Genomic DNA, 26790 nt, shown 5'->3' on the forward strand with positions numbered 1-26790 from the left:
CACAATATCTTTCCACAAATCCAGCATATAAAGTATAATAGGTGGAAAACTCCAACACAAGGAGGGAAAATACACCCTAGAAAAGACAAGAAAGTAATCTTTCAACAGACCAAAATGAAGATAGTGACACAAACATAATTCAACCTCTAACAACAAAAAGAACAGGAAGCAACAATCACTTTTCTTTAATATCTCTTAACATCAGTGAACTCAATTTCTCAAAGAAAAGACATAGACTATTGGACTGGATACACAAACAGGACCAAACATTTTGCTGCATACAGGAAACTTATCTCAGTGAAAAAGACAGACACTACCTCAGAATAAAAGTCTGAAAAACAACTGTCCAAGCATATAGCTCCAAGAAATAAGCTGGAGTAACCATTCTAATATCAAATAAAATTTACTTTCAACCAAACAGGTAACAAAAAAGTTAAGGAAGGACACTTCATACTTGTCAAAGGAAAAATCAAACAAGATGAAATCTCAGTTATGAACATCTATGTTCCAAATGCAAAGGCATCCAGATTCATAAAAGAAACTTTATTAAAGCTCAAAACACACATTGCACCTCATACAAAAAATAGTGGATGATTGCAACACAGTACTCTGGGCAATGGAAAGATCATGAAAACAGAAACTAAATAGAACACAGTGAAACTAACAGAAGTTATGAGCCAAATGGATTTAGCAGGTATCTATAGAACATTTCATCCAAAACCAAAATAATATACCTTTTTCTCAGTATATCATGGTACAATTTCCAAAATCGATCATATAATTGGTCACAAAACAGACTTCAACAGATGCAAGAAAATTGAAATAATCCCATGCATCCCATCCTATCACCACAGACTAAGGCTTGTCGTCAGTATTGATAAAGTCAATGAAAAGTCCACATACAGGTGGAAACTGAACAACTCTCTACTCAATGATAACTTGGTCAAGGAAGAATAAAGAAATGAAATACTTTTTAGAATTTAGTAAAAATGAAGACAGTTCACAATTTGTGGGACACAATAAAAGCAGTACTAAGATGAAAACTCATAGGTCTAAGTGTCTTAAAAAAAAAAAAAAAACTGGAGAGGACGTACACTAGCACTTTCACAGCATACCTGAAAGCTCTAGAACAAAAAGAAGCAAATATACCCAAGAGGATTCAAAAGCAGGAAATAATCAAACTCAAGGCTTCAATCAATGAAGTAGAAACAAAAAGAACTACATGAGAATCAACACAATCAGGAGCTGGTTCCTTGAGAAAATCAACAAGATAGATAAACCCTTAGCCAGAACTTCAGATCATTTTCCCTTATGAATATCGATGCAAAAATACTCAGTAAAATTCGTACAAACCAAATCCAAAAACACATCAAAACAATCATCCATCATTATCAAATAGGCTCTATCCCAGGAATGCAGGAATGTTCCAAAATATGGATATCCCTCAACATAATCTACTACATAAACAAAGTCAAAGAAAAACAACCACATGATCATCTCACTAGACACAGAGATAATGTTTGACAAAATTCAATACGCCTTCATTGTAAAAGACTTGGAAAGAGCAGGAATTCAAGGCCCATACCTAAATATAATAAAAGCAATATAAAGCAAACCACTTGCCATCATAAAACTAAATGGAGAGAAACTTGAAGCAATCCCACTAAAATCATGAACTAGACAAGGCTGCCCACTCTCTCCTATCTATTCAATATAATACTAGACATCCTGGCCAGAGCAATTAGACAAGAAAGGAGGTCAAAGGGATACAAATTAGGAAGGAAGAAGTCAACATATCACAATTTTCAGATAATATGATAATATACTTAAGTGAACCTTAAACATTGGCCAGAGAACTCCTAAACATCATAAACAATTTTAGCAAAGAGGCTGAATATAAAATTAATGCAAACAAATCAGTAGACTTCCTCTGCTTAAAGGATAAACAGGCTGAGAAAGAAATTAGAGAAATGACACCCTTCACAACATTCACAAATAATATTACATACCTCGGAGGGAATCTAACCAAGCAAGTGACAAGTCTGTATTATAAGAACTTAAATTCTCTGAAGAAAGAAATAAAGAAGATTATAGAAGATGGAAAGATCTCCCATGCTTATGGATGGCAGGATTAATATAGTAAAAATGGCCATCTTGCTGAAAGTGTTCTACAGATTCAATGCAATCTCCACCAAAATTCCAACTCAATTCTTCATAGAGTTAGAGCAATTTGCAAATTCATATGGAATAACAAAAATCTCGGGATAGTAAAAAACTATACTCAATAATAAAAGAATTTCTGGGGGAATTTCAATCACAGACCTCTAGGTGTACTACAGAGGAATAGTGATAAAAATTGCATGGTATTAGTACAGTGACAGGCAGGAAGATCAATGGAATAGAATTTAAGAGCCAGACATGAACCCACATACTTATCATCACTTTATCTTTGACAAACAAGCTAAAGCCATTCAGTGGAAAAAGGCAGCATTTTCGATAAACGGTGCTGGTGAAACTGGAGGTAAGTATGTAGAAGAATGCAAATCATTCATTCTTATCTCTTTGTACAAAACTCAAGTCCAAGTGTACCAAGGACCTCCACATAAAACCAGATACACAGAAACTAGCAGGAGAGAAAGTGGGGGAAAGCCTTGAACACACAGGCACATGAGGAATGTTCTTTAACAGCACACCAATGACATATGCTCTAAGATTGAAAATTGACAAATGGGACCTCATAAAATTGCAAAGCCTCTGTAAGTCAAAGGACACTGTCAATAGGACAAAATAGCAACCAACAGGTTGAGAAAAGATCTTTACCAATCCTGCATTTAATAGAGGGCTTATATCTAAAGTATACATTGAACTCAAGAAATTAGACTCCAGACAATCAAATAACCCTATTAACAAATAGGATACAGAGATCAACAAAGAATTTTGAACTCTGGAATACTGAATGGCAGAGAAGCACATAAAGAAATATTCAATATCTTTAATCATCAGAGAAAGGCAAATCAAAACAAACACTGGGATCCACCTCACACTAGTCATAATTGCATGCATTTGTGCGTGTAGGTATACAAATGTACTCATATATGTAAAGTCTAGAGTTCAAAATCAAATGTCATCCCTCAGATATTGCATATTTTTTATTTGTCTTATTTTTTTCCATTTTGTTGATGATTAATATGTGTTTCTCACTGAAAAGCTTATATTGCCTCTTTGAAAGTTTGTCCATTAACATATACAACTATAATCCTGAAGAACCCTTTCTGAAACTTCTTATGTGAAAGTGTTAATGGCAAGTTGCAAGAGACATATTGTTTTATTGGACTGGTTGAAAAAGTACTACAGATATTTCTCCTGTGTTTAAGAATTCTGTCTTGATCTAATATCTTTTTTTTTATTGTAAGAATCATATATTCCACATGTTTAATGTGGATTAGTGAGTGCTATATGTATGTGTGTGCACATATGTGTGCATCTTGTACTTATATGTGTGTATGTGGTTGTATGAGCCCATACATGTGTTGGTAGAGTCAAAAAGAGGATATGAGATGTCCTGTATTATTACACTCAGTTATATTCCTTTGAAATACAGTTTAGCAACTGTTTTTTACAAAGAGCTGCCATGGGCTACAGATATGTCTCCATCCTGGCCTGCTGCAGCCAATCCCTTACTTCAGATGATGGATCCCATGGAGGGATGTGTCTCCTGCTTCTCAGCGTCCCAGACACCATCCTCTTTAGGAGGAGGTTCTGCAGGCTTCTGAGATGTCTATATCCCGGCCTACTGCAGGCAGTCCTTGTCATTGTATGCTGTCCCCAGCAGGGAAAAATGGTAAGGGACTGAGAAAATGGGAAAGTGTTTCCCCCTATAAAGCCACTTTCAACCCCCTCCCCAAATGAGCATAATGTGGTAATGCTAGCTTCCAATCGCATGATATAAAAGAGATCTGTGGATCTCTGGGGTCAATAGACTTACTTACTTTGTTATCTTCAAATGAGACTAAGATATGCCCCTCAAAATATAGGTTAAGAAGTGTCCCATGGAACAACACAAATGGCTGACCTCTTGCTCCCCCATGTACATGAGCAATATTCCAATAAAAATACAGTCATGTGTACAATTTCATCACTTTGAAATTCAATTCATATTCAGTGCATTTTACACACACACCACACACACACACACACACACACACACACACACACACATATATATATATATATCCTGGAATTTGAAGTTATGCTTTTTTTATGATGTCATATGTGTTTTCAATATGTCCCTCAGAATCAGCCTAAGCAAATGATCATTTCAAACCTGAATACCTTTATGAACATTGTGCTATGTTACTCTAGGATCATGGCCTAACATATATCTAGCTTCTATGGTAATGTGACATTTCTGAACCAAGATTTTACTGGGATCTTTTTATGTGATGCATTATTGTTATTTTTATTATTGTATTAAATGGCATCCATCTATGCACTTCTAAAAAACAAGATACTTGTTGATAATTATGGCCCTTTGAGAAAATGCCTTGAGCACAAATTTTATGAATGTGGCACAAAACGAATTCCTTATCTGATAGATACAGTCTAGAAAATTAACACTTACCTTCATAGAAGAGTGTCTACCTCATTGATTTTTTAATGGTTTATTTTACTTTCATTTATGTATACTTGTGTGTGAGAGAAGATGATATGTACACATGAGTATAGGTGCTCAAGGATACCAGGAAGAATATCAGATATTTTGGAGATGAAATTATAGGTATTTGTGATTCATCCAACCTGGATGATAGAAACTGAGATTGTGTCCTCAGCAAGAACAGTAGTTCTCAAAAGCTAAAGATCACCCAGACCCTCTTAAACATAGTTAAATACAGGTACCCACATCAATTACAACAACATGAATTCACATAGAGTCTAACAACTAGACATTATTTTGAAGATAAGATACAAAAAGAAACATCAAAATCTAGTTTATTTTCTAGACAGGTTGTGGATTAAAGATTTAATAGCATATATATGATTAAAAATAATACACATTGTTTTCACATTGTAGTTGAGTTTTGTTTTTGATGGTGGTGGTGTTGCTGGTTTTTTGTTTGTTTGTTTGTTTGTTTTTTTACTACTGTAGCCCAAATCTATGAGAGCTCACCAACAATTATCAGCCTGTCTTCAGAGATGAAACCTAGGAAGGGAATTAACAGTAGACCATTCCCAAGACCTTTACAGGGAAGCACCATTTTTCATTCTCTTTAACTTACTCTACTTAATTTGGGAGTTGGAATTTTTGGCATCATTTGGTTCTCATAACTCGGTTGTTTGCATAGCTCAGTGAGTTTGATTTTATTATAGATATTATCCAAATGCTTCTTAATCTTGAAAGATCATGAGGAGAAACCAGAGTTATGCCGTTATTTAATTGGGACACTTACGCACATCAGACAGACATCTTATTAATGAATAAAGAAAGTAGTATTAACATCATAATGCAGATTCTTTCTATTAGTGTGCTGTTGTGGAGGCAAGCCTTCCATGATTTAATCCTCTTCTAATTATGTAGTAAATTGCATCAATTGTATCTTATTATCACAATGATGCAATTATTCCCAGGAAACCTGAGGTTTCCCTCAATTTCGTATTAGCATCACAGGAAATGAAACAATAATAATGTTGGGACGGATATTTCCTTTTGAAGTTCAAATAATTTCTTGAAGCTTGGTTTCAAAAAGCAAAATTGAATAGATAAAGTCATCAATCTTTCCAGGGATTCACAGAGAAATCTGTCAACAAAATCAGTTTATTTTTCATTTTTTTCATTGTTTTTTGTTTTGTTTTTTGTTTTTTGTTTTTTTTTTTTTTGTATTGCTTTATTTCTGAGTGTATGAGCACTTTTACACTGGTGCCCAAGAGGCCAAAGAGGAATTACAGGCAATAGTGTAATTCTCTCTGTTAGTGCTGAAAGCCAAACCCAGTACTCTGGTAGAGCATCAAGCACTGGTTGCTGATGAGCTTCGCAACATCCCCAAGAGAGGTTAACAAATTCATTTTCAACAATGGAAGATTTTTGTATTTAGAAAATGTTTCTGAAATGTTTGTCAACATTCTAATGCCCCTACTTTCCAACTAGTGCGCAACAGAGAAATAAAAATCTTTTACATATTTTAAAAGTAAAAACATTTTTCCCATATTATGAGAAATTACTTAATATTACCATCTGTTTATCTAGTATAACTCACAATTTTAGTGAGTATACAAGACATTAAATTTGAACAGTCTAATGTCATGAATTAAAATAATAATTCTTAAGAATTATGATCACTGTATGTTTTCATGTCCAACATAAAACAGTCTTTTCCTGCTGCTATTTCCTAAGGCCTTAGAAAGTATGCAGTAATAATATGAGGTCTACCTGTTATAATTGCTGCTTTCCTATTTATTTAGCAATAGGTAAACACATTTCAGCTTTCCAATAAAGATATTTACTGTTTTATTAAGAGGCCTCTGGTCCCTTGATCCCATATGCTTAGGTTTCTTCTTTGCTTCATATATGCATATTTGGACACAAATACATGTATAGATGTGGGGATATATATATATATATCCCATTTTGTCTTGTCTTTCTGCTTCTCTATGTCTCTGAACATGAGAATATGTGTGTGTGTGTGTGTGTGTGTGTGTGTGTGTGTGTGTGTGTGTATGTGGGGGGGGAGGGATGGAGGGATGGAGGGAGAGAGTTCATTGACTCAGCAGTTAAGAGCGTAAACTTCTCTCATAGAGTATCTGTATTAAAATACTGTACCCATGTCCTGCACCTCATATCACATATCCACCTGTAGCTCCACAAGATTTGACATCCTCTTTTGGCCTCCATGGGGACCTTCGAACACAAGGAATAGAACAAACATAACTATGATCATATACAATTTTGGCTATAAAGATGATTTCTGAATTTATATTTCACTTGTGACACTAAATTGAATCAATGCAGACCTATGCTTAGAAAACAATCATTTGCCCATAATTGAATCAAGTACATGAGAGTTATCAAGACTTTTATCTTTGATGGATGATATGGAGACACTTGGCTTCAATTACTGTCCTTTCTTTCAGGCAGAAGTTTAGCCATCTTCCTCAGCTAATCCCTGAGCCAAAATAATCAGATGTTTCACTCAGAGAAAGAATCAAGTATGGTAAGCTGCCAGGATAGATTAGGAAATTACACAGGAATCCTATTAAAGATGTTGTTAAAAGTAGGAGGTAACAAAGGCAATTTTTTCATTTTCATTTAATGAATGTATGTATTAGAAAATATTCAATGTGATAATATTCCATTTTTCTTTATTTTTATATTTATTTTCAGATAAGTGAAAAGCTTAAATTTATTATTATTGTAAAAGATACAGCCATTTAACCAATGAACCAGGCACACTGATAAATTTATGTGTGTGTGTGTGTGTGTGTGTGTGTGTGTGTAAAGACAAACTCAATGATTCAGCAAATTGTGAGGAAAATGTTGCAAAAGTTTCTAGGGTATGTCCAGAACTTTGTAAATGTGTTCTATTTAAGGTTTAATTTTAATTTTTCAAATTGTATTATAAAATTCGTAAAAATATAGTGTTTCAAATGATAACATAAGATTTAGAAACATTATTATGCATTATTTACAAACCATAGTGTGTTTTTGGTTATTTAAAAACAACACGAAGATAGGGAAGTCTTCTAAATTTGAAATCTAAACATTAACTAAACTTACATATGTGTGTGTGTTGTTTGTGTTTGTGTGTGTGTCTGTGTTTGAATGTGTATGGATACATATGTGTGCATATAAAAGCCAGAGGTCATCTAGGCTTTGTTGCTTGGGTGCTATTAATTTTGATTTGGAAACAAGGTCATTCTACTAGGACTGAGAACAACAAATAAGCTAGGTTGTGACATGAACCTTCAGATTGTTATTCAGTGATGTGGTCCTGAGAGAGAACTAGGAAATCAGAAGATAACAGATATTGAAAAATAAGAAAATCTAGGAGTTGGAAATCTTGAGCAAACTGTCTTATATCAAAAAAAAGTTTAAATAAGAATATAGAATATTATATACTAATGGAGACAAGGTCAGCTGAGAGCTAAGTCAGAAAACCTTGGCAAAGATTATGCACATTTCCTCCAACACAGATACAACTGCCTTAGGACTGATAATTACAGCCCAGAGGGAAGAGTCAGGTCACCAGAAGCTGCTACCTCCATGCTTCTAAACCCTGGCTGCAGTGTCAGACTTGTCAAGTGTTTTCCTGGACAACAACATAAAACTAATGTTTCCTTGTCCTTTCATCCAGGTCCCTGACAGACTTTTGGGTCAATTTACCTGAGAGAGAGAGAGAGAGAGAGAGAGAGAGAGAGAGAGAGAGAGAGAGAGAGAGAGGAGGAAAGAATAAGCTGGCTAGACAGCAAGCTCCAAGAATGTCTACTTTTATTGGAACTACAAGTAAATACCAGCATGATTAGCTTTTTATGTGATTCTGCTATCCAATGGAGGATCTCATGCTTGTAAATGCTTAATCAACTGAGCTTTAACTCTAGCTCCTTGCTGGACTGATTATTTTTGAAGATCATATCCTTGGTAAACTCTGAGATTTTATAGGATAATTCATCTTTTTTCCTGCATGAGATCTTAACTACTAGATTGTTTAATACAATGACAAAAAGCAGTAATTTATGGTATCCACATATGACTAGGTATGAAATCACTATTCCATTAGCATATTGCTGTGAAATCCATTAGCTTGAAATGCTGTTTTCCATTGGGTTAAAATTGGACAGCATCAGTAGCCTAATCTTCTTGTACTGTTGTTTTAAAATTTGTTTTGGAAATCTATCCACAGAAGAGTCTGTAGTAGCTGCTATTCTTTAAAGACTAAGAATTATTGAATGACTATATATTAAGTTTGAATTTACTAGAGGAGTCATATTGTACAGACTGTAGAGTCAGAAAATGGATATCTTCCCACTGAGAACTCAGTAGTTACTAATAATATGTGGCTATATTCCTCACTGTTTAGAATGTAACATGGACAGCTGGAAGGATTCTGGTCTTGAATCTACAATGGAAGTCCAATGAAACTATGGAAACACTGGCCACAGCAGTGGAGGTGGAATCACTAGCGAGACTGGGGGGCAGTGAGACAAGAATTAAACCTCTTCTTTCAGCTTTCCTTTTACCTGCTTCCCACCAAAAAGTGCCACCTACATTTAAGGTGGTTCTTCCTAATTGAATAACTGGTCAAGAATGTACCTTACAGGCATAACTAGTGGTGTGGCTCTTAGTAAATTTGAGACTCATAATTGACAGCCAAGAATAACCATCAATAACCATCATGGTGTCTATCAACTCAAGACATGCACTAAAATAAATTTGATCATGACATATATTCTCTTTAATATGAATGATGCACATTCTATTCTATGGTATTTAGTCTATATTCAGTTGACCAGGAAACTTTATTGGGAGAAAGTGTCATATACTTTACCTAAACTATGCACAGTTTAGTGGTACCAATGGCATCCAATGTACTACTCTCTAAGAAAACTTTGATTAGGGGAAAATATTAACTTCAAGGGTGTTTGCCAGGTAAAACCCAAACGAGTTTATTCAACAATGCTCATGAGTTTGACTTTGGAGAAGAGAATATCACACGTTATAGGGGCAATGGAAAGTATGGATCTGTGTTGAACAATCACTTCAATTATCAGGTAAAGAGAAGAAAAAGACATTAAGGGATCTGAGAAAAATCCTTCATTGGGTTATTAAGAATTATCCAGTCATTCTCTCAAGGCGAAGAACTAATGGCTGGTACAGTGGGTAGGACTGAGCTTCATTTTTATTAAAACTGTCCTTATTTATTATGTATACAGCACTCTGCCAGACCTGCATATATGCCTGCTGGCCAGAAGAGGGCATCAGATCACATTAGAGATCTTCATGAGCCACCATGTGGTTGCTGGAAATTGAACTCTGGACCTCTGGGAGAGCAGATAGTACTCTTAACCTCTGAGCCATTTGCCTAGCAGGATTGACTTATCTGACATCACTGGGAGTGGAGCCCCTTGATCATGTGGAGGCTTGACGATTCAGGATAGAGGAATGAGACACTGAGACAGAAGTGGTAGGTGGGTGGGGGAAGCACCCTTATACAGGCAGGAGCAAGGAGAACAGCATAGGGGTTTGTGGAGGCAAAACTGGGAAGAGGGATAACACTTGAAATGTAAATAAGTAAAATAACCAATGACAAATGAAAAATATAAAAAAGCTATTCTGATTAAAAATTTGGATGCAGCTGCTATTTCCCTTCTCCTAATGGGGATATATATGAGGCTGAAGCATTTTCTACATGGGAGATTCAAAGAGTACTGAGACTTGAAGAGTCTAGAAGCTGAAATTTCAGATTCATGTGCCCCATCTCCAGGATTATAGAAGCAGAAAACACCTGCTGTGGAGGTTGAAGAAGGAGATTCTTCAACTTGTGTGGCTGCATTCATGTTATGCAGAGAATGTTCAAGTTCAAGTCTCATGCATACTATCTGTTACTAGGGTGGGTTTTTAAGCAATGCAACCGCCTCCAAGTTCTTTCTTTTCCTGTAACCCCCCCCCCAGACACACACCTATATCCTTTCAAGTAACGTGTCACAATAAAATGTATTTTAAGTTTGCATTTGTGTGTGTGCATGTGTGTGTCCATGTACATGTAATGTTGATATATCACAATGCAGATGTAGAAGTTAGAGGAAAATTTCAATAATCTATTCTATACTCTTATCATATGAGGTTAGATCTCATTTCTCCAGATTTGCCAACAGGTGTCTTTACCTAATGACCTGTTTAACTGGCAAATAATACTGTATTTAAAATATTATTCCAGTGTAGGAGGTTGGAGAATACTACTGTGTTAAGTGCCTGATTTGTATGTGCACAACATGAAATATACATGTATAAGATGTAGGTGTATATGTTAATGTCTATGTGTATGATATATAATGTCCTACAAATATTCATTTTCATGTATAATATATACTGAAGAGGTCATAACAGGCACTAGCATGGCAAACACAGGCTGGAGCATGGTGAATATATACTGGAGCAATGAAACCACATGCTAGAGTATGTCAAACATAGCCTACAAGTTTCAGCCTTTTACCTTTTTCTTTTTTATTTTATTTTATTTTTTTTATTTTTTTTATTTTTTTTGGCTTACTTCACTCAGGATGATAGACTCCAGACAACCAAATTACCCTATTAAAAAATGGGGTATAGAGCTTAACAAAGAATTTTCAATGGAAGAAACTCGAATGGCCGAGAAGCACCTAAAGAAATGTTCAGTGTCCTTAGTCATCAGGGAAATGCAAATCAAAACAACCCTGAGATTCCATCTCATACCAGTCAGAATGGCTAAGATTAAGAACTCAGGTGATAGTAGATGCTGGCGAGGGTGTGGAGAAAGAGGAACACTCCTCCATTGTTGGTGGGACTGCAAGATGGTGCAACCACTTTGGAAATCAGTCTGGCGGTTCCTCAGAAAATTGGACATAGCATTACCTGAGGATCCAGCTATACCACTCCTAGGCATATACCCAGAAGATGCTAGAATATATAACAAGGACATATGCTCAACTATGTTCATAGCAGCCTTATTTATAATAGCCAGGAGCTGGAAAGAACCCAGATGTCCTTCAACTGAGGAATGGATTAAAAAAATGTGGTATATTTACACAATGGAGTATTACTCAGCTATTAAAAACAATGAATTGGAGAGTTTCCTAGGTAAATGGATGTTTTATGTTTCTTAAAATACTGACTTTATCACTATTTGCTTTGTGTGATTATGTTTTAGGTTCAGGCACATGTGTAGGTGTATGTGCTCATTCACATTCATGGGGCAGTCAGGTATGGATTCAGGTATCCTGCTATCACTCTTAGGTCATTGAGACAATTATTCCCACTAAACCTGAGGTTATGCTAGAGACCATTAAGCCCCAAAGATTCTACTGTCCATGTCATCTATAGTACAGGTGCACATAGCTCTTATCTAAGTTCATAATGGTTGCAGAGTAAGCACTCTTAACTACTGACCTCTCTCCATAGCCTCCAATTTCCCCTAGTTTAGATAGAGTCTCTTAATGTTACATAAGGCTAGCACATACATTTGTCAAAATAGTCATTCTCAGTATCCATTTCTTCATTACAGAATTTTCTTTTATGTCTTAATTTATGTATTCCTGCTTTCCTCAGTATGAAAACAAGTAACATGTGTAAAGGAATCTGCCACCACAAATTATTTAAATCTTGAAAAAAAAGCCTAAAAGAAAATATTATCAATCACATACAAATACATACAGTCAGACATTATCAAGTTCCATGGGATTGGATAATCCATGAGGAATATTCCTGTGTTCACATCCTATACTTTCCTTTCACTTTCAAAGTGAATAGTCAAGAAAATATCTCCACATGACATGAGTGTCTTTTTCTCTGCTATGTTTTTTTTTCTGAGTTATGGATTTGATAAAAAAGAAAAGTATGATATCCAACATTAATTGATTCTGGATGCTATTTTTTGCATAACTGTGATGAAGAAGGGACTGTCAATGCAATTTCCTCTCCATTGTCTCTGTGATATTATACCAAGTAGGTTCAGGTGAAAATTCATTAATTAATCTCTTCCATTATTATTGGCACCATAAACATGAAATGCAGTCAAAATATAGCCAAAAATATGTAATGAAATATTTAGAAGATGATGATGATGTGATATAATGCTTCAATGCTTTTGTGATCTTTGTGCCAAAAAGTTCACATAGACCAATAATTCCACGCTTTGCATAAAATTCAAGTTCTATTATAAGAAGACATTTTTGTTCCCTCATGGGCATACAGAACTCAGTGAAGTCTCAGGACTGATATGGCTGAGCAAGGTCTTGTCTCTTCATGTGTAATTCTTAGAGCTGGCCTCTCATGACTGAGCAGGATCAAGAATGGGAGAAATGAACCATAACCTCTTTGCAGGAACGAGGTGCTGTAAAGCTATTTTCATTTTGTCACGATCAACTTCAAGTTACCTTGGGCTGAGCTTCTAATATCTTTTCTTTCCTATGATTTGATATTTGGTCAATACAATGGTAATGCACTCAATGTAATAAATTAACAAGTTTTAGAACTCTTCTCTCTTGTGACCTCACCTTCTGACCCCCCATATCCTTAGTTTATCTCTTGAGTTTCATCTTCCCTTTGTGTCTTTCCTTCTATTCTTACCACAGTCTTATGGACTGGGTCACCCAGACACTGTAAGACAGTAATTCTTCCTATATATTATACACATGAGATGACTGCAATGTTACTCAATAATAATTGATCAATACCTTGTTATGGAACATGTAGTTGCATTTTATAAATTCATTACATTGATTTGTTCAATTAAATAATATTAACTAAAGGGAAACTTTCTAAAGAAAATATTTAATCATAAGAATATCATTCATTGCATTAATTTTGAATTTCTAAGAACATTCCAAGATTTGAAGTTAAGTATACAGAAAAACTTTTTATCCTTTGGCACATAAAAATATTTTCAGTAGGTTTCCAAGCTAAATGTGGATGGTAATGACATAATAAAGTATTAACATAGACACAGAAGACTATCTACTCTGTAGTGAGTTAGAAAAAGAAATCTTTTTAAAATGACATTAATAATGAGGGAAGAAAATGAATACATTAACATTGGTAAAATGAAGAATATAATATCATTAAATAATAATAAGACTGAATAGAGGATCTACTTGTTAATTAATATTGCTTAGTCATTAATACATACATTTTAAATGAATTGCAAAGATATATATCAAGACAATCTATTTCCTCAGTATCTTATACACAGAATACATTAATATTCTGTATAATATAGGAATACTTGAAATGATTGTTGTATTATTTGAAATAAAAGTTGGAAATCATTGTTATATCAAAATAGAGGTAATAAATTTGTAAAGTATACAGTGTCTTGAGTCATGTACAGGACATCAGGAAAAGGCTTATAGGGAAAAAAAAAGACTAGTTGGCAAGGAAGGCAACTATAAAAACTCTTTTAAAAGACACATTATTCAAAACTCTTTGAAAAATTCCAGGACTCAGTCATTCTACCTTACCTACCTACCTAACGATTTCACCTTAGATATGTTCCTATTTCACATATGTGTCAACAGAAATGAGTCAAGGATTCAATATGACAACACTATTTGTCATTTCTGTCTTCGGTTATTTTCTACTGTTAGAGAAAGACACTTGATGCTAAAGGAATAGATATTGACATGAAACTTTATGCCAGTGTCTGAGTAGCCTGGGAAGATAGTGTCACTTTCTGGTAAAAGTCATATGAACTATATCACATCATTCATGAGAACTGGTAAAAGTAAGGACTGGTAATGCAGAAGAGAGTCTTATTTGAACTAAAATAAAAGTGAATAAAATATGTCTTATTCCCTTATTACAAACCAGCCTCACAGGTTCTAGTCCACTTACTAAAATTACTACTGTCATCTGTGAGTGACTCCTTATGAACAACTCACTATATTATGCTCTACCCCTCTGGGATCTGCTGTGTTTCAGAATCTTCCCATTGAGGATAAAATTCCTACCACATGCCCTTTTGTTTAATATTTGTATAGGCCCACAACAGCACTCTTAACTTGGAATTACCTAAATATTTTGAATACCAGAATGCAAGAAGAAACTATTGCATAGTACTGCTATTTCTATAGAGATAATAAATTTTCCAAAAATGTAAATCTTGCCAATTCAGCATATAAAAAGCAGCAAGCAATGAAGAATTGTAACTGAATGTTTCTATTAATACAAAATTAAAAGACTAGAAAATTGATATCTATTGATGGGAATCAACATGTTGGGTTGTAGTGTGCATGGGACCTGTTGGGCTGATGTGTGGGTCCCGCCTCTGTTTCTCTATGTTGTTAGGGCCTCTCATGGGGACAGAGGAATGGAAATTTGACTGTGTTCACTCCACACTGATGCTGGGAGGACATCTGGCTATGTGAAGCCAAGGGGCTCAGCTCAGGTTTGGGGAGCACAGTTTGAGGTCACACAGGGAGCCAGAGCTTTTGGCTTAGGGGTCTGAAGGACAAAAGGTGGCTGGAACCATCTGGTACTCGGGCTCTTGGCCCCACACCAGATGCCAGTGTGGGGGTTGTGGAAGGGTTGAAAATGAAGCAGGGGCATTTGGACTAGATTGGTCCCAGAAGAAGTAGAGAAAGGGAGAAACGGATGAATTCCCGCCATGTTCTGTCAGGGGTTGAGGGGGTGGGTATGAGAGTTCTTGGATTGATCTCTGTGGCTCACTTGGCTTGAGTGGCTGCTTGGTGGTCTTTGTGACAGGAATGCAGAGAGTTCTTAGATGAAAACCTGCTCCAATGTTCCCCATGGGGGTGGGGGTTTCTCAAAGAAGAAAAATAGTCCACGGTCTTAAGGCATTTATTGTTTTATTGTCATAGTGGAAAATAGATTAAAACTATACCTTAGTATTTTCAGGGCAGGCCTGACGTTAAATACCCTTGCAAGGAGGAGGGTCTGAGAAGGAATACTTAATTGACTATGCCCCTCAGGCCTTTGGGTACCTAATTAATATAGAGATCTTTATTGAGGTTCTATGGCCTGTAGTCATGTCCTTTACCTGTGTAGTGGCTAGTGGGTGCTATCATACATGATTGGAGTACACTACTCTATGGAGGTCTTTGGCTTCCTGTCAAAAGCCTGAATTAAGGGAGCTTGGCAAAAAGCATGTTGTCCCTTTGGATCTCCTGTGGTCTCCGGTGATTTCTAGCAGGTGGTCAACCAAAAACTGTGCTGTTCAATCACTGTCCTAGATCAACATATTAGCAATGATTAGTTGAGGACATGTCAGGAATCATAATGGGACAAGCTTATAACTGGCAGGTGATCATCCTGAAATGGATTGCCTTGGATTATTATATAATCTGCAACATGTGATGTCTTATTCAGCAAGGCTGTAAGGTATTTATTTTAGGAAAGATTTTTGCTATTAATATGCTTTTCCTATTATTATTAAACATATGTAACAATCACTAAGCAATAGCACACCCCTTTGGAGCAGATATCTGCAGATCCATGAAGATGTACTGTCTTGTAGTGATTATATAGACAAATAAATGACTTCTTAAGTCTTTATAATGATCCCATGACAATTCCTAAAATTATATTAATGATTATTAAGCTCTTTTATAGTGGGACTGCTATTAGGTCAATTTCTCATAGTCAAAACTACAATGAGAACTCTGCCAGTCTCCCAAGTGTCTTCAGCTAATTGCTCATAGATAGTAACCAGACTTTCTCCTACTCAGAGCACATTTCAAGATGTTTTAAAACAATTAAACAAATGTCATTAAAAGGGAACTAATGATTTCTTATAGGTACTAGTTCAGAAGATAAAATATTGCCTGGGTTTATCTATATAAAACTTCACTAATAACTTAGTTATAGTTTTAAACCTTCAGTGAATCTATGGAGCTAGACAGGTGATGGATGATTAGCCAGATAATTACTCCTAATGGATAAGCAAGTAAACATTCTCTGTTGTAAATTTCTATTTCAATTCATGATTTGATTTTTGGTGTGAACTTGTAATGAACTTTGTAACAGGTGATCATGTATTCTGAAAGATGTATAAATACTGAGGACAAAGAGATGAGAGTCAGATAGAATAGACAGATGAATAGATAGAACAGAGAGATAGAATAGATGGATAGAATAGATTTTTTCCCTTTCCCGAGATAGAGTAGAATTATTTCCTTTTCCCCACTTAAGACCTTTCTGCTTTTCCCTTTAGATAGCTTTCATCAGAAACTTTTTACACTTAGTAATAAACTATATAATAAATTCTCTGAGTGTCTTTTCTTCCTGAGACCTCAGACTAGCAGGCCAGCAGTCTCAGTTAGAGCTCAGCAGTTCCTGATGAGATAGAAAAATGCCACATTGCCTAATCTTCTGCTGTTAGGCTACAGGTGTTAATAACCTAAAGCCTGCAGTCTTTTACCTTCAGAAGAAGTTTTTAGGACATGTTAGAAGTTATCACCAGCATTTCAGTATAGGTCAGAGAGCCACAAAGCCCTGAGACCCTCAGATTTTAAAGCCATCACCAGAGTCCTACTCTGTGCCTCTGCCACTACCCTCTCCAGGCTGGGAGGCTCCCGGCAAAAACTAATATCTGATTTTTAAAAATTATGGTTATTTATTTTGTTTCTGGATCTACATATTCTATGTAGGACACACTTCTTTAGTTTACTTGAAAATATTTTTCTTTCTTATATTACTCTATATAGTTCTTACAAAATTTGCTTCTATATTTCATTCACAGATATTTTTCATACTTCCTTCAATTTTTATAATAAATTTCCTCAATTCTGGTTTGAAATTTCAGGTGTTCTTTAGTGGCTCAGTCTGTACCTTCATCAGTTTTGGTGCTGTAGTTCAGCTGTAATTGAGCTAGTTATGTTAGCAAACACACTCAAAAGGAATAGTCAGCAGGAAATAGGCAAACTCAGAAATGAAATCATCCAATCTGAAACAAAAAGAATGATACAAAGAATCAAAAAAGCAAGAACTGGTTCTTTGAGAAAAATCAACAAGATACGTAAACTAGAAATGAAATCAGAAATGAAAAATAAGACATAAAAACAAAAACTTGCGGAAATTAAAAAAATCATCAGATTTTACTACAAATGCATATTCTCAACTAAGCTAAAATATCTAGATGAAATGAATTATTTTCTAGAGAGATAGCACATATCAAAGTTAAATCAAGATCGAATAAACTATCTAAATAGTGCTACAACCTTATAGAAATAAAAGCAGTCAAAAAAGCAAAAAGCAACAAAACAAAACAAAAAACAAGCAAACAAACAAAAACCCAAGGCAAGATGGGTTTGATGGAGAATTCTACTAGATATTCAAAAAATGGCTACAACCAATACTCCTCAAACAATTCCACAATATAGAAACAGAAGAAATACTACCTAATTGATGCTATGCATCCACAGTTATTCTGATACTTAATCTAAGCAAAGACCCAAAAATGGCAGAACTTTATACCAATTTCACTTATGAATATTGGTGTAAATATACACTATAAAATGCTTACAAATGTAATCAAAGAACACGTCAAACCATCATTCACAAAGATCAAGTAGGCTTTACTCAGGGATGCAGGGATGATTCAATATGTGAAAATCCATCAACATAATCTACTATGTAAGCAAACTTAATGACAAAAATCACATGATCACCTCATTAGATGCTGAAAATGCCTTTCACAAAATCTAACACTTCTTCATATTAAAAGTCTTGGAGAGATGGCCATCAAGATAAACCACTAGCTAGAGATCCATCCCATCTGTAGATACCAACCCTGTCCCACACACACTATTGCTGATGCCAAGAAGTGCTTGTTGTCAGAACCTGGTATGGCTGTTTACTGAGTGGTTCTACCAGCACCTGACCAATACAGATGCAGATACTCACAATTATTATTGGAGTGAGTCAAGGAACCACAATAGAAGAACTAGCAGAAGGACTGAAAGAGCTGAAGGGAACTGCAACCCAATAGATAAAACAATATCAACTAACTGCACACTCAGAGCTCCCAGAGTGTAAACCACCAACCAAAGAGGGATGGAGGGATCTATAGCTCCAGATACATACTTAGTAGAGGATAGTCTTATGTGACATCAGTGGAAGTGGAGACCTTTGATCCTGTGGAAGCTTGATGCCCCATCCTTGGGAGATGCTAGAGTAGTAGTAAAGTAGGAGTGGGTGAATGAGTGAAGGAGCACCTGTATAGAGGCAAAGGGGATGGAGGATGGGAGGATAATATGGGGAATTTGTGGAGGGGTTACAAGAAAGTGGGATATGATTTAAAATGTAAATGTATAAAATGATAAATAACAAAAAAAAGCTTCCAAAGTAACTCACTTAGAATAAATTGGATATGGAAAGATTTACCTTTTTTATTTCACAAGCTATGAACTAGAACAAAGCAAAATCCCAAGGAAAATCTGAAGCTTGAAAGATTGGTCTCTGCCATAGGAATCTTAAAAGAGAGGATATTTGCCTAGTGGAACTATTGAAAATATTTTCTGTATCAGAGTTGAGTGGTGAGACTTTTGGTAATAAATAAGGTACTGGCTGGAGAAAGGCCTCAACATGCTTGTTGTGCAGTACAAGCATGTGGGTACTAGTTGCATCAGCCTAAATATATTCAATACCTTTTCATAAGATATATTTATTCATATCAAATATGAATGACCTGAACATGACAGTTATAGTGTACAGCTTTTAATATAGTAATTAGGGGAAAAATAGGACAGGGTTCTTCCACTTATCATGACTAGTCTCAATAGGGTGTGTATTTTGTGTCCACTCAATCCCTTTATATACAGGATAGGAGCTATATAGTATAACTTAGTAGATTCTCTTAGGTATATCAAAGACTATATGAAGTTGTTTATTAAGAAAGTTGATAATGAGAAAAAAACATGAAGTAAATACTAAACACCTAAGCGGACCTGAAAAAAAACATAAAGTTCAAGTTAGAATGAAAGCTAAGAATATGCTTAGAATTTGAACCAGATACACAAGGATGGGTAAAACCACAGTGAGTTGTAGATTGGGCTATCATGCTGATTAAAATTAAGAAAATCCTGGCCTGAGAGATGTCTCAGCAAATGGGTAAATAACCATGGCTGATACACGGAATCCATGTTAAAAAGATAAATTCACATCTGGTTACATGTGCTTATAACCTCAGCACTGGGAAGGAGGCGACAGGCAGAACCCTGGAACTCATTGGCTACCAATCATAATGTACTTGGTAAGTTTGAAGCCAATGAGAGATTCTATCTTAAAATAAAAAAGGTGGGTATGGAAATGTCTCTCAGCATTTATGCCTACGTAATGCTCTATTAAAAGACAAGGTTTGGGTTTCTGATACTCACATTCGAAATTTCAAGGGATCTGATGACCCCTCCATATCTCTATGGGTACTAACACAATGTTTATGAGTACTTGCAGATGGTTATTTAAATATACATACACACATGCACACATGCACACACAAACACATGAACAAATGTGAATATGCATCTACATACATATATGCCATCACACATACATGCTCATGTACGGAGATATAACTGATCAACAGTTTATAACAACTTCTGTTACAAAATATGTTATCGGAAACACGCATATCACAGTATAATAGCTGAACTAACTTATTCAAGAAAATTGAGACATCTTGTTATTTGTTAGAAATATCTAAATGCCTAAGACATTTTGAGAAATATCTAGAATATTTTGTAAGACCGAAAGAGTAAATACCATTAAGAAAATTACATTAAGAATATCCAGATTTAAAAGAATTTCTCTCAGTAGATGATGCCTTCTAAGATGCTAAGCATTGAATTATGAGCATAGTCCACGTTTTGCAGGTTGAAAAATGAAAAAAAAAATCCCAGAAAGAAGAAAGTATATATTGTTAGAATGAGTTAAATAAACTGTACAGAACTTACTGATGAACTTAATAGAGGGACTAAGATACTCAGGATCATAAGTAAAATTTTCACAAATCGGAACAAGGACATATCTGTTTGCATGAAAAAGGGAAGTACAATAATAATTCTGTATAATTTACCACTTGCCTTCCATAAAGTCACATAAGTACTTGACACTGTAGCACACACCTCTAATTTGAAAGGGTTGGAAAAAGAATCATGAATTTAAGGCCAACCTGAGCTTCCCAGAAGGACCCTGCCACATAAAGTCAAAATGAGAATCAGCATTAACAAAAACAAATCCAGATAATTTGCAATGTAGGTCATTCTACAGTGGATGTTAGACATTTCCCCAAACTGTTGTGTAATGTTGAGCTTACAAACATTTCTCAAAAAGATTTTATAAAGAATCCTTAAAGTTGATGGTTCAGGTAATGCTACTTCTATATAAACATATTTATAAAATGAAAGTTTTTATTATTTATTCCAGTTCTTTACAGTTGCTATAAAATAACCTGACAAACAGCAACTTAGGAAAGAAAAATGTTAACTTAGCTTACACTTTCATGTTATAGACCTTTAGAAGAAAAAAGTCAAGGAAGTAGGAACATAAAACAGCTATCCATAAAACATATCCACAGCCAACAGCACAAAGTAAATGCATGTATGCTTATGCTACTTACCATACTCTATCCACTCTTGTTCCATTCAGGACCAAATTCAGGGAATGATATCACCCATAAGAGGATGAGTATGAATATATCAACTATTACCATCAAGCTGATCCTTCTTGTACATACAAGCTGTTCATTATGGGAGAAGCCATATAACTGACTGGATTCAGAATGAAAATCTTTTAGAATTAAAAAAAAATCTTCAATCAAGAAATGGTTTATTATTAAAGCATTTCCTATGGAAGCACAAGTTCCTGAGTTCAACCATAATCCACATAAAACATACAGGTAAAATGGATAAAAAAGGCAATTTCCGTGAAAGATCCTGTTTTGAAAACATAAGGTACATAGTGGCTGCAGAACAGTACTTAAGACTGTCCACTGACTTCCACAAACATGTATGTTTCCTGCCCACATCCCTTGAGCATAATAGTAGCTGTCTGGTCTTCTTTTTCTTCTCTGTTCCACTGATTGTAGTACTTTATTTTTTTTCTCCAGTCTGATTCAAAAGGTTCTTCATACTTTGAATATCACTGTCTTTGCAAGTACCCATCAAAAATTGATCACAGGAATGGGCATTGGGCCTTGACCACTCATTTACTTGCAGAAGAGCAAAGGTAAAAGGAGAAATGAATAAGAATGTCTCGTTCTTTTATTAATATTAACTCTGTAACATAATAGAATAAGTTCAATTCATGCATATGCTAATTGGTGCAGGCAAATTCAACATCTCTTACTTGGAGAAACTGGGTTACACAGAAAAGTTTATATTTCAGGAGTACTATAACAAATATACCACTTATATTATGTAGTCTCCCCATATAAGAGTTCATTATTAGGTAGACACCACAGGGCTCAGTGAATATTGCACTCTGAAATGTATGAGTGGTACTTGGAAGGAATTTCTAATCTGTCTTCTGGGAATATATGTATACTTAAAAGGATTTAAGAGTAGGAATTTTTCACTTAGGAAAGTCCCTTTAAACCATTCACCTATTAAGAAAATGGGAGAAATATTTCTGTACCAACTTCAGATATATTTGATGGTGTAATCTGCTACTAAAACACAGACATCATTAGGTATTACTGGTGCTTCAGGGAATAAATGCTCTTCTGCCCTCTGCAAATATTGAATTGTACAATGTTTCCTAGTCCCTGCTTCTCATATTCACATTTGAGAGAAAGGTCCTTTTACTGGATAATTGTATGGAGTTTGATGTGGTTGCCAAAAGTTTTCCAGCAACTCTAAGATTTTCAATATGACTTATCTGGAAGTAAACCAAGAAGGTACTTGCCCTCACACAATTATACTTAAGCAGATAAAGGAACCATTGAAATCCACAGAAATTGTATGATGATTCAATGTTTTTATTAGTGCATTATAAGTATGCTTTATAATGAATTCCATGATGATGATTTTTATATATGTATCTAGTGACTTTTGATCATATTCACTGTCTTACCCTCACAGCCCTTCCCACAACTGCTTATTCTTTTCTCTTTTCAAAGAGCCTCACCTTTATGTTCATGTCTTTTCTTCCAATGCAATGAAATTTAGTAAGCTTTCTTATAGGGACATAGGGAAGAGTTTGTTTATATCATGAGCACCTTACCGGTGGGTACAAAAGAAAGGAACTTATTTCTCCCTCCCAGAAATCACTAACTGTCTATAATCTCAGAGAGAAATAGAATCAAAGTTTAAATTTGAATATAATGTGTTACCCTAAAACCCATACTCATATCTCTAAGTTGCACCATCAAGAAAGAATATCAATAAGCACTGTAACATTATATATCTATATCTATATCTATATCTATATCTATATCTATATCTATATCTATCTATCTACATAAATTTTTAACAGGTTAGAGACTTTATACTGAAAATTTAATTCAGGGGCAACATGCTTCTCAGCATGTGGAATACTATATGTAGTATCACCCAGTAGTAAAAAAGTCATGGACTTTCCTAAGGTGTCAGTGAGAAGACCAACGAGTATAGTGGAACGAGCTATAAGAGACTGAACAAATAACAATTGTAGGAAATAAGTAGGTATGAGAGGGAAGGAGAGAGGCAAAAAAAAAAAGTTAAAAACCAACCAACCAACCAACCAACAAACAACCAAACAATAACAGGGGCATTATATTCTAACTTTGTTTTTTAAATTTTCTTCTCCAATTTTGTCATTGTTATCTTTATTCATCCCTGGCCTGATATATCTTAATACATAATATATATTAAATTATGGCCCTACAGTTAAAACATCATTTCAGACTTTCAGGGCAACTCATTTTTTTAATATTATTTTCTGTTAAGAAAATGTCTTCACTCCTATTTCTCTTATTCCATTCTTAACATGATTGTTTCTTACTTTGTCTCTCCATCAAATATGTATGTGATATTGTTGTGCTATTCTATAAAACATTATAACATAAAACAAAATTTTTACTATATATATATTTGAGAAATCACTCTGAATTCTGGAGACATGTTAGTTGTCAAATAAGTCATCAAATGCAGGTTACTTGCCTGGGTAAGGCATTGACTTGAACCCTAGCATCAAATAAATAAATCAATCAGTAAATCACTCAGACTCATAAACAAATGACATCACACAACTGTCCTACATTAAAATATAATTGCAAGAGGAAATGGTAAACATGTGCATCTGTGGTTGCAACTGTAGTTCTGTGGACTGTGAGAATGAATAATGTTACCTAGATATCTAACCATTAATATATTGTCAAGTGATCAGTTTAGTTGACTCTGTTGCTCTTCCTGAGAAGTTCTTATCCACTTTGGGATGTAATCCTTTCTCCTACTCTTCCATAAGAGTCCCCAAGCTCTGAGGGTGTTGCAATCCTGTAGGAAGAATAATAGTATCAACTAGCCAGACACTCCAGAACTCTCAGGGACTAAACCACTAACCAAAGAGTACACACAGAAGGATCCATGGCTCCATCTGCATATGTAGCAGAGCATGGCCTTGTCGGGCACCAATAAGAGGAGAGGCTTTTGGTACAGTGTAGGGGAATTCGAGAATGGGGACGCAGGAATGAGTGGGTGGGTAGGGGAACACACTCATAGAAGCGGGGGAGGGGGAATGGGATAAGGGGTTTCAGGGTGGGACTGGGGAAGGAGATAACATTTGAAATGTAAATAAAGAAAATATCCAATAAAAAAATGACAAAAAAATTCCCAAAACTCCATCGACTGATTAAATGTGGTATATGCCTCTGTCCGAGTCAGGTGGTGGGTGGAGCCTTTTAGACAGCCATTCTAGAATCCTGCCTTCAAGCATAACTGAGTATCCATAATAGTGTCGGGATTGGTGCTTTTGCTTGGGATGGGTCTCAAGTTGGGCTGATTTTTGGTTGGTTGTTCCCTCAGTCTCTACTCTATCTCTAATTCTTGCATTAACCTGGCGCTATGGGCTCTCAAATACTGAAAAAATAACCAGATAACATACAGGGGCTGTACCTAAGCCTCCCCACACATATGTAGCATATGTACAGCTTGGTCTTCATGTGGGTTCCAAACAACTACTGCAGGGGACTATCGCAAAAACTATTGCCTGTATGTTAGATATTTTCTTCTATATGGGCTGCCTTGTCTGGTCTCAGTGGGAGAGGAAGCACCAAGCCTTGTAGAGACTTGAAGTTCTGGGTTGGGAAGGATACACAAGGGATTCCCATCCACTCAGATAAGAAGATGGGGAATAAGGGACTGATTGTGGAAGGGGTCGACTTGGAGGGGGACAGTGAGCAGAATGTAAAGTGAATAAAAATAAATAAATAAATAAATATGCTGTCAACAAGATCTGTAAGTAAAGCTGCTAGCCCTACTACACACATAAAAAAGCAAAGCTTTTTTTTTTTGTGAGCGAAGGTATTTATTGATTGTATTTAAGAGTGTAGGGAGGGCTCCCTAGGCCCCTCCTGTTGTTATGGGGGGCTGGGAAGGACATTGTGTGGAACATGCTCAGTGTTGGGGACGAGGACTCTTCAGCAACTGAGGATCTCTCTTCTGCTCTCAGTATCCTTGCTGGGATGGGTGGTCCAGGGTTTCATACTTTTTGGAGGCCATGTAGGCCATGAGATCTATGACCCTGGTCCTGTAGCCGTATTCATTGTCATACAAGGAAATGAGCTTTACAAACTTGTCATTGAGAATAATGTTAGCCCTAGCATCAAAGATGGACGTGTGAGAGCTGCTGCTGAAGTCTCAGGAGACAACCTGGTCTTTAGCACAGGATGCCCATCAAAGTGCCCTCAGATGTCTGCTTCACCACCTTCTTGATATCATCATACTTGGCCGTTTTCTCCAGGTAGCATGTCAGATCCACAACAGACACATTGTGGGTAGAAAAACAGAAGGCCATCATTCAGCTCTGGGATGACCTTGCCCATAGCCTTGGCAGCACCAGTGGATACAGAGATGATGTTCTGGGCAGCCCCAAGGCCTTCACAACACAACTTTCCAGAGGAGCCATCCACAGTCTTCTGAGTGGCAGTGATGGCCTGTCATGGAGAAGCAGCAGCAGAGGCAGTCCGCGGAGGTGCGACTGCACAGGATGCCCACAGACCGCTGCTGAAGGGGAAGGGAGCCCTGTGGACAGCTGCAGTGGGAGAACAAGAGGCTTTTCCCACAGGCGAATTTCCCACTTATGCAAGAAAGTCCAAAGTTCCAGGAGACAAGTGGAATCGAAGAGATGAAAGTTTTATTTGTCATACTGTAAAAGTTGCATCTGAATGTGGATGCACCTTCTCCCCCCTCGCCCCCCCCTCCCGCAAATGCCAGGAGGAGCTCCCTTATATTGGGAAGTGGGAAAGAGGAGGAACTAGAAAGGGGAAAAACTTAGTTAGCTATGCCTCCTGGCCTTTAGATCGAGGCAGAGGTCTGTTAGTCACGCCCTCCACCTGTGCCTTACGTGAGTGACCATACAAGTAAAATGGAGATGAGACTGCATGTTAGGTCTCTGGATTCTGGGGGCATGGTCAAACACCCCAGGATATCTTCTACAGTCCAACAATTAAGAATCATTTCTTTATTCTAACCTGCCATGTTTGGTTCTACCCTAACCCCTAGGTCTAGGTGTCAGCATTATCTAGTCTCTGGTGTCTGGTTATCAGACAGTATCAGGCATGGGTTCTCTCTTATGGTGTAGACTTTAATTTAAAGTAAACATTGGTTTGCCACTCCTAAAAGTTCTATGCTACCATTGCCCTAGCAGGAAAGATTCTAGGTTGATGTTTCCATAGCTGGATTGGTATCCAGGTTTGTCTTTCCACAGCCTGCAGAATATCTTCTCACCAAGAGAACATAGCCCACCAATTATGTAGGGTTCATCTTGGCTCACACAGACTGAAGTGGCAAGCACAAGGCCTACACAGATCTGCACTCATGCCTCTGCATATATATATATATATGTTACATCTGTTAGATTGGTGTTTTTGTGGCTTCCTAAGAGACGGAATGGGT

This window comes from Grammomys surdaster, unplaced genomic scaffold, assembly GCF_004785775.1.
Source record: "Grammomys surdaster isolate TR1022 unplaced genomic scaffold, NIH_TR_1.0 1087, whole genome shotgun sequence".
NCBI classification, from domain to species: Eukaryota; Metazoa; Chordata; class Mammalia; order Rodentia; family Muridae; genus Grammomys; species Grammomys surdaster.